This window comes from Leucoraja erinacea, chromosome 4, assembly GCF_028641065.1.
Source record: "Leucoraja erinacea ecotype New England chromosome 4, Leri_hhj_1, whole genome shotgun sequence".
Lineage (NCBI taxonomy): Eukaryota > Metazoa > Chordata > Chondrichthyes > Rajiformes > Rajidae > Leucoraja > Leucoraja erinaceus.
Window position 1 is genome coordinate 106613312 of NC_073380.1, and position 18213 is coordinate 106631524.

Sequence of the window (18213 nt, forward strand, 5' to 3'; positions counted from 1 at the left end):
TTAATACCACCTAATGTTTTTTTCTTTTGTTTTTACAATTTTTTAGTAATTTCTTGCTCAGAACTTTAACTATCTTTTGTTTATTTCATTTTTCTTTTTCATGGATGCCATGTTCTTTTGAAGCTTGTTCAAACCAAGGTATTGGCGTTTTAAGCTTCTTCAGCTGAAACGGAGTTCACTTTTTAAATGATAAGAATTATATATCACCACATGGGGGGGGGGGGGGCATCAGGATTTTAGAGGTGATTAGGTGGGGCATGGCCAAAAAAAGGTCGGGAACCACTGCTCTAGAGTGTATGATGGGAAACTAGGATAATATAGAACGAGTGAACGAGTGATTGATGGTCAACAAAGACTGTTTCCATGCTGTATCTCCAAGCATCTTACAGTCATAACTGTGTCAGCCATAACAACTCTTCATCGTTTTCTTCTTCAAGAGCAAAACAATTGCTTTCTGACCTCTGGTAAGATCAGCCCCAGAGAGATGCAGGGGAATAGAAACATAGAAACAGAAAATAAGTGCAGGAGTAGGCTGTTTGGACCTTTGAGCCATTACCGCCATTCAATATGATCATAGCTGATCATCCAATATCAGTACCCCGTTCCTGCTTTCTCCCCATATCTCTTGATTCCATTAGCCCTAAGAGCTACTGTATATCTACCATTCTAATTCTCTTTTGAATACATCCAGTGAATTGGCCTCCACTGCATTCTGTGGCAGAGAATTCCACAGATTCACAACTCTGTTTTTTCTTCATTTCAGTCATAAATGGCCTACCCCTTATTCTTAAACGTGACCTCTGGTGCTGGACTCCCCCAATGTGGATTAACCTTTCACCCTTGCCACAACTGTTTGAAACATCCAACAAAATGAAAGTAGACAGACACAGTGTTTAAATTCATAAATACAATCTGCATTCATGGGGTGAATTCACATGTAAAAATGACGTACATTGGTGGAAAACTGGTGTCTACTGCTGATAGGATTGACTAGTTCTGCCACTCACATGAGCATGAAGCCTGGCATATAAAATCAACCAGTCCTATGCAAACAACAGCACCCAGCAGCATACACAAGCATGTCAACATTAATACCTCTATAGGGCATCAACTGATGCATTGGAATTTTTTTTTTCTAATTTCTAAACCAAAATTTAGTACAAGATCTTTATTAAGTCATTAAGCATGTATGCAAACCACTGACTTCTAATAATCTCGCAATTGATTTACTGTTCCATTTTATCATTTCTTAAACAAAATCATAACACTCTCAGCTTGGACTCAAATGTGAATGAACAGCCAGATTAATTTCCTCTGCTGGGGATAGCTTTTCGGAGCTTCGAAACCTGGGCTCTCCTTCTTACAATGTGTGTTCCTGGGTTGCCGCTACCAATATCTTGGACTGATTTTTTCTTCACTCTTGTAAAAGAAGCTGAAGACCTTTGTCTCTAATGTCAATAATTTCAAGCTGTCACTCGACCAAAGGCCAAATATACAAAACAAATCTTTTACTTACTCGGGCTTGAGAGTTATTAATTATATTACCACCTAGTCATATTTTCCTGCTGCATCACATAAGCTATTTATAAAATAGCATTACCAAACACCTTTACCTTGTCTGAGCTATTTCCAAAAGTCTCTAATGAAGAAATAATTTTAAAAATAGATTAAAATATATATTTAAATGGGATAAGATTGTAAAATATGTTTCAAAAGCATCTGTGATTCCCACTACTTGAAACATTCAAGGTTGGTGCACAGATACAGCTAGTACTTAGTAGATTAATTATTCAATCACCAATATTACAGGGAATATGTTGCATAAAAATAGGAAACTAAAAACCAACCACTGGGGAAAATCAGAGGGGCAAGCAGCATTAGTGGGGGGGGAAAGAACTGTCGACATTTTGAGTTGAGACCCAGCATCAGGACTGAGAGTGAGGAGGGAAAGTAACCAGTAGAGGAGAGGGGCAAGGTGAGTCAAGGACCAGTAGGTGGTATGTGGACCATGGTGGGGTGAAAAATGATGAGCAGGTTGAGCCAGTTGCGGTTGAATGGAATAGAGGGTATAAAACAGGCATCTGGGCGATATCTTGGTTTTGGTTTTGGTTTCTTTATTGTCATGTGTACCAAAATAGTGTGTTTGCATTCTCTCCAGGCGAATCACACCATGCAGGAGACAATCATACCATGCTGGTCTGCAACAGAAGGTGGAAAACGAGTAAGGCGACAGAGTTCAGAATATAGTGTTACAGCTACAGAGAAAGTGGAGATAAAAATAAGTACAAGGACCACAATGAGGTACATTGGGTGATAGATCCTTAGCAAATGGGGGATGCATTCAAGAGTCTGATAACAGTGGAGAAAATGCTGTTGACGAATCTGATGGCACGTGCTTTCAAGCTGTTGTATCGTCTGCCCGACTGGAGGGAGAGAAGGCAAGGCAAGGCAAGGCAACTTTATTTATATAGCACATTTCATACACGAGGCAGACTCAAAGTGCTTCACATAAAAACATGTCATACAATAAAATGAAATAATAAAATGAAATAAAATAGAACTAAAAGAAAAGAAAAGCAAAATTAAAAATGCATTATAAAAAGTGAAAAAGTTAAAAGTGCAATGTAGTTAAGATTTAGCTGAAAGCTAAAGTAAACATAAAAGTTTTCAGTCTTGTTTTAAAAGTGGTCAAAGTTGAGGCAAGTCTTAAATCTTCAGGAAGTTTATTCCAGCTATTTGTTGCATAGTAACTAAATCCTGCTTTCCCATGTTTTGTATTTACTCTGGGAATCACTAACAGATTGGTTTCAGAAGATCTTAGCGGTCTAGAAGGCTTATATAGTGGAAGAGAGAATGACTGAGGTGCGAGTGATCCTTGGTTACAATTGGAGGCTGAATTTGATGTGCCCGTGACCAGCCTCTCTCAGCACTTCATTATAGTGGGCAGTAGTCATTAAGGCACATTACATTGTTTTTATTTGGTATTGGAATGATAGTGGTCAAAGCAGATAGAAAACTTAGATTGGAGGAGGGAGAGTTTAAATATACTTCTGCCAGCTGGTCTACACGGGTACAGGGGCCTGCTCTCCATCTCACCAATGTAGAGGAGGCAACAACAGGAGGACCAAATGCATTCGATGTGTTTGATGGAAGTGCGCGCAAATCATTGTCTCACCTGGAAGGGCAGTTTCCACTTCTGGATGATGGTGTAGCAATGTTACAAAATTTTGAGATTTAAAACTCAAGTCTGCAATTTATCCCATCAGATAAAGCATACAAATAGGTTTAATTTGACACCTTATTCACTTTCATATCTTCAGTATTAAAAACGTTATGGTCATTTTCATACTCAGAAATTAACATCTTGTTCCCTATTGCTTTTCCATTGACTTAACACAAAAGCTGTGATCGAGGACAGTCAAAAACCCATAACTTTCTTAAAAATAAAGAGAACTGAAGTATTTTTTCAGTTATTATAGATTGAAGCATTCTGAAAAAATATGAAACAATCTTACTTAGATGACTTGAAATTAAAGCATATAATTAGTTAGTTACCCAATTGTAGCTAATTACAAAATTCAATTATTAGATCTAAACATCTATCCATTTCTTAAGGAAAGATTAACATTTTTAAATAGCCCAAGTGTCCAAGTAACATTCACACAAGAATTCACAATGTAACATGATTTTTAAATCTCATTGTCATGAATTTATAGGCCAAATGGAAGGAATTTAATGTTTAATTCCCGTAAATTAATGGGCATTTAAATCATCTTGCGAGTGAGTTTTTGTGGAACGCGATCGATTGGAACGTTGCGGTTTGCGGTGAATTTGAACCCCATATCGGCAGGAAAAACACTGCTGGCTCGTATGAGGCCAAAATCACATTTTCGCCAAGGAAATTTGGATTAAAGTCATCCAAAGAAGCAAGATTATATGTAAAATAAACGACTTACCTTATATTTTGTCCCATGCGGGAGATCCGTCCTGTTGTCGGCGTTGACGGCGTTAGAAGTAGCGATTTAATTGTCCCGCGATTTAAAAAAAAAACTTCTGAGAACAGAAGTTGGAACGATTTTTCAGCATCAGGTAGTAGCCCGAGAAAATATATCTCGGATAGGTAGGAGAAAACGGCATTTTAATTCCCCCCCCCACCCCCCCCTTCAAAGGCGCCAGTCACGCACACGGCCAGTGGCAGAACTGCAGCGCCACTGAAGGTAGGTATTGTAACATACCTAGTGTGAGGGAGATAAAATGTAGCAACAAGTGTTGCAGTACCTGGGGTTGCAGGGGAGGAGTGCGGTACCAGGGGTCAGGGAGAGGTGGGTAGAGGGGGATGAGCAGAGCAGGGTGTCACAGAGGGAATGGTCCCTGCGGAAACCAGAAAAGGGTGATGATGTGACTAGCGGTGTGATCCCTTTCCAACTGGCAGAAGTGACAAAGGATGAGGCTAGTAGGGTGAAAGTGAGGACCAGGGGAGCAGGCTTTTCATTCCAGGACATCTGAAATATTCTCCTTTTTCAGAAAGTATGGTTTCCCTTCTATCGTGGTACATGGAACCCGCCCTTGCATTTTCTCCAGGAACGGAACGGAACGGAACGGAACAGAACAGAGATAGAGTTCCACTAAACCATACCTTTCATGTACCTCCTCACACTATGTTGTAAAGAATTATAATTAATTTGAAAAAAAGTAATGAATTGTCCACAGTGCAGGTGCCCACGAGCAACAAAGCAGAGTCACTACCACTAATGCAGTGATTCATTTAAAAAGAGCCATGCTGAGATACAATACATTTATTTTAAACGTATACTGATGCAAAACATTGCAAAAAAATATTTAATCTTGCTACTTACATTAATGCAGAACTAAGAAGGGCCAGAGGGCCATTGACAACGCCCAGAGGATTGTCGGCTGCCCTCTCCTTACCTTGGAGGACTTACACAGTTCCCGCTGCACCAAAAAATCCCAGAGTATCATAAAGGACATTTCCCACCCCGGACACTCCCTGTTTGAACTGTTGCCGTCAGGCAGACGGTACAGATCTACAAGGACAAGGACGAACAGACTAAAAAACAGTTTTTACCCCACTGCTATAAAAGCACTAAATGTAGCCGCCAAGAAACGCAGGGGCGAGACATACTAAGGGACTGTGGTACACTGTGAAATCGACAGAAGGATGGAGGGTTGGGTGTTTATGCGTGCTATTTTTGTGATATTTATTTTAGTTGTTTATCTTTTAATATTTTACCTTGTATGTATCGTTAGCTTTTAGAAATGATTGAATGGTGCACTGACTGGCTGACATTTTTTAATTTTGTTGTACATGGTTCATGTTACAATGACAATAAAGAAACCATTCTATTCTATTCTATTCTAAGAAGAATAAATAAATGTGGATTGGTGTACAGAGGGATAGGAAATACAGAAATAATGACTGGAGGGAGGACTGAGGGGAGACATGCCACTGGATCCCAATAATGACTAGCTCCGTTTGCAACATTGCTTCACCTCACTTCTTTGAGAATTTCAAGTGTAATGCCATTTCTCTCGGTGTTCTTTAAAAAAGAAATTCCAGCTTCACTTCCACCAACATACCACCACCACCACCACCACCACACCTATGTAGAAGATTGGCTGCTCATACTGAATCAGTATAGGGCAGCCTTCATCCCATGGTTGGACAATTTCCAAACCCAAACCTTTAAGACCAATCTTTAAGCAACATTTTAAAGCTCTTCCAACAGTTTACAACATGAGATTGTTAAAGTGTATTAGCCTGGATATTGTGATTGGTGGCATGTTACCTCTGTCTAACTTCAATGGGTAGAATTGTATAGCAGCAGACAAGCAGCTTGAATGCTGAAATACTATCATCTTCCACAACTATACCTCTGGCTGTTTAAACAAACGGTTGTTTTGCGAAAGTAATCTTGGAAGACAGTGATGTGCCTTAAATAACAGTGCCAAGTCCACTGTTTTTCTTAATATATATAAATAACTTGGATTAGTTTAAAGCATTGCATTGTAAAGCTTGATAATGATACCCAACATGTGGATATGGCAAACAATGAGATGACACCCATCAACTGCAATAGGATATGTATAAGTGAGCAGAATGGGCAGACAAGTGACAGGTCTGATTTAATAAAGAAATGTTTAATGCTGTGTTACTTTCAGAATGTAAAAAAAAAACATTTGGACAAGTACCGGTACATGGATAGGATACGTTTAGACGAATATGGGACAAATGCAGGCAGGTGGGATTAATGTAATTGGAAATGTTGGTCAGTGTGGGGAAATTGGGTCGATGGGACAGTTTCCATGCTGTATGCCTCTATAAGTTTAAAACACAAGTTAGGGAGACATGAAATTGGCAGAAAAGACATTGGAGGATGAGGGAGAGTGAATTTGAGGCAAATATTGAGAAGGTTGGAGGGGAGATCACAAAGCCTCTGAGGACATTGTGATGAGGAGGGGATTGGAGGTACGATCAGAGCTTTGATTTTGAAACAGTTAGTAATCACAAGATCTGAAAAGAACTTTGGTTGTTGGCCCGTGGAGAAAACTCTTGAACCTTCTAGTCTACATCCATCCCGCCTCCTGTTGTCATAGAGATCGCAGGAATAACAGCAGCTGAATCCAGTCGCTTTTAATGCTTTGTCAGATCACCTGCAGCAGTGTCTCAAACTGATTTAGTTTTACACTGAATGCAGCTTTACTCCATTTAATTCAATTCCTGATTTGTGTAATATTTCCTGACAAACTGGTTTAATGTATCTTAGTTGTGACATGCAAAACTACAGATATTTTCAATCACCATCGACATCAAACTTCCAAAATAGTCTTGACGATTTGTCACAATTGCAGCTGCGTTCAATGAAAGTACTAAACAAAAATGTACTTCAGCTCATTGGCAGCCTCAAGCCTGATACTTGAACAAATCCTCCACTGTCTTTGATTAAATGTGCAAGACATTTTTGTGACCAGTTGGGTGGCTTTTGTATGGTGGATCAGCACTCGATATTTTAAGGAACGTCGATCAGTTCCTTAGTTTAAAATATCTCAGAGATGATATATTGGATTAAAAAGCAAACTCTTTGGCAGATGTAATAGTCATTGGCAGAGACATGGCAAACATTTTAAACTATTCCTGCTGATGCAAGATCATTACCAGAATGGTGAAAACTTGCTTCAGGTCTTTCCTAGCATTCTGCACATAAAGTACAGTGTATACATTCAATGAAAGCTTTGAGCACAGGGACATGATTCCGAATTACTGCAGGGAGTGGCTGTTGTTGCAGATAGGCAATGGTAACATGTTGAGGATGAGAATTTAATCAATCAGGCAAAACTTTGTTCCACTAATAATGCAAAGGATTGAAGAACGCATTAAATCTAGTGCACACCTTTGACCAGACCCGGGTTAGATTCTGACTACGGGTGCTTTCACAGTCACAGTCTCCCCGTGACCATGTGGGTTTTCTTCGAGATCATCAGTTTCCTCCCAGACTCCAGAGACGTACAGGTTTGTAGGTTAATTGGCTGGGGTGGTATACTTGGTATAAGGGTAAATTGTTCCTAGTGTGTGTAGGCTTATGTTAATGTGCGGAGACGGTTGGTCGGTGCGGACTCGATGGGCTGAAGGACCCGTTTCCGCGCTGTATCTCTACAACTAAAAACAAAAAAAATGAAAACTAATCTTCATATCCAAAAGCAGGACAATTGGGAACACCAACATCTGCTTAAAGTCCCCCAAACCCCACAACATCTGATTTGGAGATGTATTGCTGAGTCTAACTTGTTCATCATTGCTGGGTCTAATCTCTGGCACACTGGATGCAACAACACCATAGGAACACATCCACCTTGAGGAAGGTGACAGTTCAAGAAAGTCACTCACCACCACCTGTTTTTGGCAATTAGGGATAAATATTTGCCTTGCCAGCAGAGCCCAAATACGGAAAAATAAATAAACGTTTATCAATGATCCAATTTAAGGGCATGTCCCACTTTCATGACCTAATTCACGACCTTTGTCGAGTTTGCCCTTGACTCATACTCGCAGCATGGTCGTCACGAGGTCGTAGGTAGGTCGTGATGCTAGTCGTAGGTACTCGTGGCCTCAAGTAGGTCGGGGCGTTTTTTCAACATGATGAAAAATGTCCCCCACGAGTAAAAAAGGTCGTGAAAGTGGGACAGGCCCTTTAGCTATTCAACCATAGCTGTCTTGGTTTAAACCAGTTCAGATAAAATTCAAACCCTTTTATCAAAAACTCTATAAAAAGCTAGATTATGTAGAGATTTTAAAAAAATTTACTTTCAGAAGCTTGGATCTAGAGTTGTAGCCTGATCCCCATGCCATGGATATTAAGGAATTTCACATTTTATCAGAAGAACCAGCCATTCTGCTACCTTTGTCAATGTAGAAACTAATGTTACAGACAAAAACAAAGCTGATGCCTGTAAGTCATAGAAACATAGAAACATAGAAATTATGTGCAGTAGGCCATTCGGCCCTTCGAGCCTGCACCGCCATTCAATATGATCATGGCTGATCATCCAACTCAGTATCCCGTACCTGCCTTCTCTCCATACCCTCTAATCCCCTTAGCCACAAGGGACACATCTAACTCCCTCTTAAATATAGCCAATGAACTGGCCTTGACTACCCTCTGTGGCAGAGAGTTCCAGAGATTCACCACTCTCTGTGTGAAAAAAGTTCTTCTCATCTCAGTTTTAAAGGATTTCCCCCTTATCCTTAAGCTGTGACCCCTTGTCCTGGACTTCCCCAACATCGGGAGCAATCATCCTGCATCTAGCCTGTCCAACCCCTTAAGAATTTTGTAAGTTTCTATAAGATCCCCACTCAGTCTCCTAAATTCTAGAGAGTATAAAGCAAGTCTATCCAGTCTTTCTTCATAAGACAGTCCTGACATCCCAGGAATCAGTCTGGTGAACCTTCTCTGCACTCCCTCTATGGCAAGAATGTCCTTCCTCAGATTTGGAGACCAAAACTGTACGCAATACTCCAGGTGTGGTCTAACCAAGACCCTGTACAACTGCAGTAGAACCTCCCTGCTCCTATACTCAAATCCTTTTGCAATGAAAGCTAACATACCATTCACTTTCTTCACTGCCTGCTGCACCTGCATGCCTACTTTCAATGACTGGTGTACCATGACACCCAGGTCTCGCTGCATCTCCCCTTTTCCTAGTCGGCCACCATTTAGATAATAGTCTGCTTTCCTTTTTTTGCAACCAAAATGTATAACCTCACGCTTATCCAGTCCCATGTTTTCTAACTAGAAGTGTCTTAACTAAACTCAGTTTGTAAAGTTTTCACCCAACTCCTGGTGATTGTGATCTCTCGCTTTCAAATGTTCATCAATCGAACACATATTTCAGAGCATGTGTTTAAGAAGTTTTTAAATAGGCATGTAGATATGTTGAGATTGAAGATTGACCAATTCAACACAGGAACAGGCCTTTCACCCCATAATGTATGTGCCAAGCATAATGCCAAGATAAACTAATCTAATCTGCCATTCATTAGTGTTCTGCCCATTGAAGCATATAATGGATTGAGCTTGTCTGGGAGTAGTACCTTGTTAGATTCAGGATCTTCGTCTCAGAATCAACTCTTTCCGCCATCCATCCCAATTATGAATTATTTCATCTCGTGTTAAGTCTTCTCCAGTCTTCTCCTCATGAAAAAAAATGTTTATTAATCTTTTCTCATAGCACACTGCCTAAGATGTCCATTTCTCTAGTTGGTTTCTTAATAAGGCCAAATGTACTCATGTATTCCTACTCTTTCATTAGTTTCACTCATTTACTGTGCTCAGGCCAGATGAAGATTGAAGTCATGCATAATTAGAAATGTATTCATATCACCGTGTCTCTAGTTTGTTGTTTGTAACCATAATCAACATCACCACTACTGTTTTGTTGTCTGTTTACAACCCTCACCAATGATTTTACCAATCTTCCCTAAATATTCCCAAATAGGTGCCATTGCTATGGTGAGATTTCTGGGATTCATCTCATACTTAAAGGCCTTGGAATTCATAGAAACATAGAAACATAGGTGCAGGAGTAGGCCATTCGGCCCTTCGAGCCTGCACCGCCATTCAATATGATCATGGCTGATCATCCAACTCAATGTCCTGTACCTGCCTTCTCTCCATACCCCCTGATCCCCTTTAGCCACAAGGACCACATCTAACTCCCTCTTAAATATAGCCAATGAACTGGCCATAACTACCTTCTGTGGCAGAGAATTCCACAGATTCACCACTCTCTGTGTGAAAAATGATTTTCTCATCTCGGTCCTAAAAGACTTCCCCCTGATCCTTAAACTGTGACCCCTTGTTCTGATATCCCTTATCCCATTGGGATACTCTGAGGATACTCCCAGCAAAATACAATTGGGATAACAGGGATAACAGGATAACTGGGATAACAGTATGAATGATGCAAACAGATTGAATACCAAGTTTTGGACCCTCAAGTTCCCCTCATGAAGTTAACAAGTGAGATTCATTGACACAATTTGTGATCAAAAGGAATCCTGCAAGTGCCCTGTCATAGTTGCTATTGTTGAATGTTCAAGATATTTGGTGATTCCAATGGGGCCAACAGATTTGGCAGCAGTCACCGTGGGGTTTGAACAAGGATACTCACTGATTACATGTTTCAAAGTGGCAAATCGGTTCCAAAGTGGCAAATCGGTTCCATAGAAACATAGAAACATAGAAATTAGGTGCAGGAGTAGGCCATTCGGCCCTTCGAGCCTGCACCGCCATTCAATATGATCATGGCTGATCATCCAACTCAGTATCCCGTACCTGCCTTCTCTCCATATTCCGTGTGATAAATCCTTGTAAGACAGTCTGATTTTATTCCAACATATGCTGAATATATTTAGTATTGTTAGTTAAAGTATTAATAGAGTTACTGAAGTTATATTGCAGACAAGTCTTATTGAAACCTTAATCTATTAAGATGATACCAAATAAATGAGGCCATTGAATAAGGACTGCTCTCTATTGTTTGGAAACTTTACAGAACCCTTCACCAATGGTATATTGCCAAATGCTTTGATGAATTGTTCTGAGAAAATTTAATATATTCATCCCTGGTAGCATGACGGACGAACTATTCAAACCCCTACTAAACTTCACAACTGATCCATTGACTCTTGAATCAGAAGTCTCTGAGACATTGTCAGGGGAGAAAGACAGTTATTAATCAAGGGAATGGACCCTTCTTGTTAATTTTCTGCTTTAATGTAACATTAGATTCAGATTCATTCGGATTCGACTTTAATTGTCATTGTCAGTGTACAGTACAGAGACAACGAAATGCAGTCGTTTGTGTGCTCAGTGGCTTCCCTGGAAAATGATATACCTACAATTTTACCACAATCTTTCAATATTTATGCGAGACTGTGAACAGAATGTTGACGGTAGACAAAAGTGCTGGAGAAACTCAGCGGGTGCAGCAGCATCTATGGAGAGAAGGAAATAGGCAACGTTTCAGGCCGAAACCCTTCTTCAGATACAGGTGATGAATAGAATGTTACCTGATTAGTGAAACTGCATATCGGCTGATAACCTCATTCTCAACGTGGGAAAAACTAAGTAGATGGTGGTTGACTTCAGGAGGGCGGGAAAACATCACCATACACCTCTGCACATTGATGGAGCTGATGTGGAAAGGGTCAGCAGTGTGAAGTTCCTAGGACTCCACCTGTCAGATGACCTGACGTCCACGACCAACACCACAGCACTGGTCAAGAGAGCCCAGCAGCGACTACACCCTCTCCGAAGACTACATAAAGCAGGTCTCCCCACTACACACCTACGAACCTTTTATAGGGGGACAATCGAGAGCACATTAACCTACGGCATCACTTCCTGGTTCGGGAGCTGTAAGGCGTACGAACGGCACCAACTAGACAGGATTGTGAAGACCGCCAGCAGGATTATTGGTGCTCCACTCCCTTTCCTGCTGGACATACACAGGAAGAGATATATCAGCAGAGCCATCTCCATCATCAAAGACCCCTACCACAGATCGCATCACATATTCTCCATCCTGCCATCTGGGAAGAGGTACAGGAGCATTAGCTGCAAAACCAGCAGGATGCTCCTCAGCTTCTTCCCGCAGGCTATAAGACTGATAAACGGACTTTGCCCCCTGCCAAAGTATCGCGCACCAACCACCAACCTGGACACACTGCAGCAGAGCCACTGTTGTGCCGCTGCCGATCGGAACGCCTGTTGATGTTTAGTAGAGAGTAGTGTTTAATTTGTTCATGATATATGTATTTTTATTTCTATTTATTTTTTAATGCAGGATTAAAATGCATGGACACTGGTTGAGCAACGTTTTTTTGTTTCCTCTGGGTATGTGAGTACTCAGGAAAATGACAATAAAGATATACAATACAATACAATAAGGGTTTGAAAAGATATTGTGGGCAAATTAAGAGAAAGACTCAGATTGGCACACACATTCCGTCATACATCTTTTCCTTCTGCACTTCCTTCACTCAAAGGAGATCAACAGCGTGAATCCCATATTGAAGACCATAACAAAATAGTGCTTCAACCCAAGATAAGAATTAAAAACTCATTTCAGTCAAAGAGCTACTCACTAAATATTTAAAATGTAGAAAACAACCATTTTCAGGTTTAACAAGTCTTGCAGGTTACTAATCCTCTTCTCAAAATCTTAACTTACTTGCACGATTGTAATATGAATAGATGGATTTCAGCTTTGCCTTTATTATTGCTTGTCATTCTATTTGAAATTCAGTGGATATGTTAGAATGGGCGTTATGCCTTTGTATCTGACTTTCCCACCAAATTCTTAACTCCCGTAACAGAATTAAAATACTTTCAAACCAACTACATATCTGAATCTCGGGCACATGTTAGGATTAATTCCCAATAAGCACATTAATTGCCAATCATCATTATTAGATAGATTGATTAGCAGGACTGGATATTACAATCCCTAAGATTTTACTAATCAAGATATAGGAGAGTAGAGAAATGAAAATAGTAGATATTATTATTCAGCCTCAGTGAATGAAAGATGTTGAATAAATGGTTCCAGCATTATGGAGCATGAATATAAATGGTATTTGGATCTGAATCCAAACTCTAGGTTTCAACATGCTTTTCGTCTTTGATGTTACATTTTACTTAAAACAACTTGGAGCTTATTGGTCTTATTCAGCAGTGAAACTTGGGTAAAAGTATATCAGCAACCTGCTTTATAACATGTCCGATTTTCCCCTCCAGACTAATGCTGAACATAAAAATAGCTTTCGCTGTAATAGGAACTGCAACCATGGAGACAGTGCATTGCTGCATTTCACTTTGATTAATCATGGCTGCAAAACAAAATCTTTTCTCATCTATTAATTAATTGTTCACCACTCTTAAAAGATATGTGCAGCATCTTAGACATAACAATCACCAGTCTTACACAGTAACCAATAACAAAACTAATCTGATTAAACATTATGTTTGGACTTTCATTAGAAGCAGACTTCCAGCCATTCCTTGTGTGGATTGTGTATTATACTTGGCCATACTCACTTGCTTGCTGCATGGGCTTCATTGCCAGAAAGCAATGAAAGAGATCTCAAATTACCAATCTGAACTGTTTTGGAATAAATATTAATCTAATTATAATAACCTTTCTAAAACGCGACTTCACCGCTCCAAAAGGAGGAAACTTTAAGAAAAGGTGGAAATGAAAGAAAAACAATTCTGAAAATTTCCATGACACAGGCTGCCCTTATTGACTTTCTTCCAGGAAATTCACTAAACAGCAATTAGATTAAGCAGCTCATTGCAGTCTGCAAATGCTTCCATGGCACAGAGACAGGCCAATACTCAAGAAGGACAATGTTAAAAACAAGGAATTGAAAGAGCATTATTTTGAACTTACTGGGAATCTGGATGTTAGAATTCATTTTGATAACTATACAATTTATGTACCTTTGTGGGAAAGGAACATTTTGTATCTTGAGAAATACAGTTCAATTCGTTTTGGGGATTTTACTAAATTGGAATAATAGTATTTTTCATTTTTTTTTAAATAGAGCATGTAAACTGGCCCTTCGGCCCACCAAATCCGTGCCGACCAGCGATCACCCGTATTCAAGCACAACCCCACACACACTGGGGACAATTTACATTTATACCAAGCTAAATAACATACAAGCCTGTACGTCTATGGTGTGTGGGAGGAAACCGAAGATCTCAGAGAAAACCCACGCAGGTCACGGGGAGAACAAAAAACTGTGTACAGTCAGCACCCGTGGTCAGGATCGAACCTGGGCCTCTGGCGCTGTAAGGCAGCAACTCGACTGCTGTGCCACCGTGCCGCCTCTCGACCAGTCCTAACCCTCTCTTCACCCGGGATGATTAGTAAAAATGCTTTGCAAATGTATTCCTGTGGGGATTTGGGATTCTCTTTATTTGTATGTGGTGAGTGTAACTGTGAGATCTGCATTTATTGATCGCCACTCTCTGTCAATGTGCTGATGGCTACCCTCCTGGCCAGCTGCAGGTGAAGAATCTCATAACAATACTGTCATCAGGGCAGCTCCAAAATAGTGAACAAAGAACTAGTCAGGAATGGAGAAATATATTTCTATCTGAAGATTGCATGTCATTTGAGGGCCATCTTGCTCTGATCGGAGGGAGACCCTTTGCCTTCATCATGTTACAGGAGATGTTTTTTCCTTGAAGCAATAGTCACAGAACTATACAACATGGAAACAATAAGGTATCCTCACCCCCCCAATCCCAGTGTGCACCCATTTCTCCCACTATCTTGCCCCTCCTTCCGTACCCCCCATCTTCCCGTTCTACCTATATTCCTCCCTCGTCCAACATTCTTTTGTCTCCTTTTGTTCATTTTGTTTCCTTTTCAACCCATCTGTCAAACAATCCCCTCTCACCAGTATCCACCTGCCAAAAGTTGACCTGCCCCACCTCTTTTCCAGCTTTCTCCCCCTGCTACAATCAGTCTGAACACAGTTCCCAACTTGAAATGCCATCTATCCATGTCCTTCAGAGATGTTGTCTAACCCTGAGTTATTCCGGCACTTAGTGTTTCATGCATTTGCTGTTCCTTGTGTCTATCTGACTATCCATAATCACTCATTGTATTTCCAAATGTATGCATATCCCTCCTCTCAGAATCCCCTCTAATAACTTAACAACAAATGCAGTTTAATCCATCAGCCTTGCTTCATTCCTTGCCATCCTCCTGCCTGTCCTGTTCACTGAATTTTTCTTAGAGTCATAAAGAGTTATAACAGCACAGAAAGAGGCCCTTCAAACATGCAATCAATTTGCTACACTACGCTAGTTCCGCCTGCCTGCGTTTGGCCCATATCCCTCCAAACCTTTCATACCCGTGTACCTATTCAATTGTCTTTTAAATGCTGTTATTGTATTTGTCTTAACTATCTCCTCTGGCAGCTCATTTCATATACCACCACCTTCTGTGTGAAAACGTTGCCCCTCAGGTTGCTATTACTTTCCCCTCTCATCTTAAAACTATGTCCTCTAGTTCTTCATTCCCCTACTATAGGTAACATACTCTGTCCATTCACCCTATCAATTCTCCTCATGATCTTATAAACCTCTATAAGATCACCCCTCAGCGAACTGCGCTCAAAGTATAAAATCTTAACCAGTCCAACATCCCACAATTGGACCCTTAAATACTGCCAACACCCTCATAAATCTTCTCTGCGCTCTTTCCAGCTTAATAACATGGAGGGTGACCAAAACGGAACACAATACTCCAAATGCAGCCTCGTCAACTTCTGCAACATAACATCCCAACTTCTGTACTCAATACCCTGACTAATGAAAGACAATATAGAGAGAGCCTTCTTGACCACCCTATATGATGCTACTTTCAGGAAAACATATACTTGCACTCCTAGAACACTCGGAGTCCACTCGTCCAAATTGTTGGTACAGATGACAAACAGCGATGGTCCCAGCAGTGACCCCTGAGGCACGGCACTAGTCACAGGCCTCCAGTCTGAAAAACAAACTTCCACCATTATTCTCTGCTTCCTTATATGAAGCCAATTCAATATCTGGTTGGCTAGCTCGCCCTGGATTCCATACATTCTAACCTTCCAGAGCACCTTACCATGCAGTAACTTAGAAACATAGAAAATAGGTGTAGGAGTAGGCCATTCGGCCCTTCGAGCCTGCACCGCCATTCAATATGATCATGGCTGATCATCCAACTCAGTATCCTGTACCTGCCTTCTCTCCATACCCCCTGATCCCTTTAGCCACAAGGGCAACATCTAACTCCCTTTTAAATATAGCCAATGAACTGGCCTCAACTACCTTCTGTGGCAGAGAATTCCACAGATTCACCACTCTCTGTGTGAAAAATGTTTTTCTCATCTCGGTCCTAAAAGACTTCTCTCTTATCCTTAAACTGTGACCCCTTGTCCTGGACTTCCCCAACATCGGGAACAATCTTCCTGCATCTAGCCTGTCCAACCCTTTAAGAATTTTGTAAGTTTCTATAAGATCCCCCCTCAACCTTCTAAATTCTAGCGAGTACAAGCCGAGTCTATCCAGTCTTTCTTCATATGAAAGTCCTGACATCACAGGAATCGGTCTGGTGAACCTTCTCTGTACTCCCTCTACGGCAAGAATGTCTTTTCTCAGATTTGGAGACCAAAACTGTACGCAATACTCCAGGTGTGGTCTCACCAAGACCCTGTACAACTGCAGTAGAAACTCAAATCCTTTTGCTATGAAGCCTTGCTAAGGCCTATAATGCCTTGCTGAAGTCGCTGCAGACAACATCTATGAATTTATGCTCAGCGACCATCTTAGTTACTTCTTCAAAACTCAATCAAATTCGTAAGACACCATCTCCCATGTACAAAATCGTGTTGATTATCCCAAATCAGTCCTTATCTATCCAAATGCATATATATTTTATCCCTCAGAATCCTCTGCAGTAACCTGTCTACCACAGATGTCAGGGATCACTTACCTATAGTTCTCAGGCTTATAGTTGCAGCCCTTTTTAAATAAAGGCACAACATTAGCCATCCTCCAGTCCTCCGGCATCTCACCTGTGTTTAATAATGATCCATATATCTCAGCCGGGACTCCTGAAATGTTTTCCCTTGCATCCCACAGTATCCTTGGATATATCTGATCAGGCCTGGGAGATTTATTTACCTTCACATGCCTGAGGACGTCTAGATAGTTGCAAGTTCAATCCCCACTGCAGAAACCTGACATAAAAGCCTAGGGTGGGGTGCTCAACTGTCAGATATATTATCTATTGAATGAGATATTAAGTGACGCTCACATCTGGCCTCAGGGCTGCATTAAAGATGCATGGTTCTTTCAAAAGCTATCTGCAGAGCCAAAAGAGATGGGGGAGATATTGAACAATTTCTTTTCTTCGGTATTCACCAAGGAGAAGGATATTGAATTATGTGAGGTAAGGGAAACTAGTAGAGTAGCTATGGATACTATGAGATTCAAAGAAGAGGAAGTACTGACACTTTTGAAAAATATAAAAGTGGATAAATATCCAGGTCCTGACAGGATATTCCCTAGGACATTGAGGGAAGTTAGTGTAGAAATAGCAGGGGCTATGACAGAAATATTTCAAATGTCATTAGAAACGGGAATAGTGCCCGAGGATTGGCATACTGCGCATGTTGTTCCATTGTTTAAAAAGGGTTCTAAGAGTAAACCTAGCAATTATAGACCTGTTAGTTTGACGTCAGTGGTGGGCAAATTAATGGAAAGAATACTTAGAGATAATATATATAAGCATCTGGATAAACAGGGTCTGATTAGGAACAGTCAACATGGATTTGTGCCTGGAAGGTCATGTTTGACTAACCTTCTTGAATTTTTTGAAGAGGTTACTAGGGAAATTGATGAGGGTAAAGCAGTGGATGTTGTCTATATGGACTTTAGTAAGGCCTTTGACAAGGTTCCTCATGGAAGGTTGGTTAAGAAGGTTCAACTGTTGGGTATAAATGCAGGAATAGCAAGATGGATTCAACAGTGGCTGAATGGGAGAAGCCAGAGAGTAATGGTGGATGGCTGTTTGTCAGGATGGAGGCCGGTGACTAGTGGGGTGCCTCGGGGATGGAGGCCGGTGACTAGT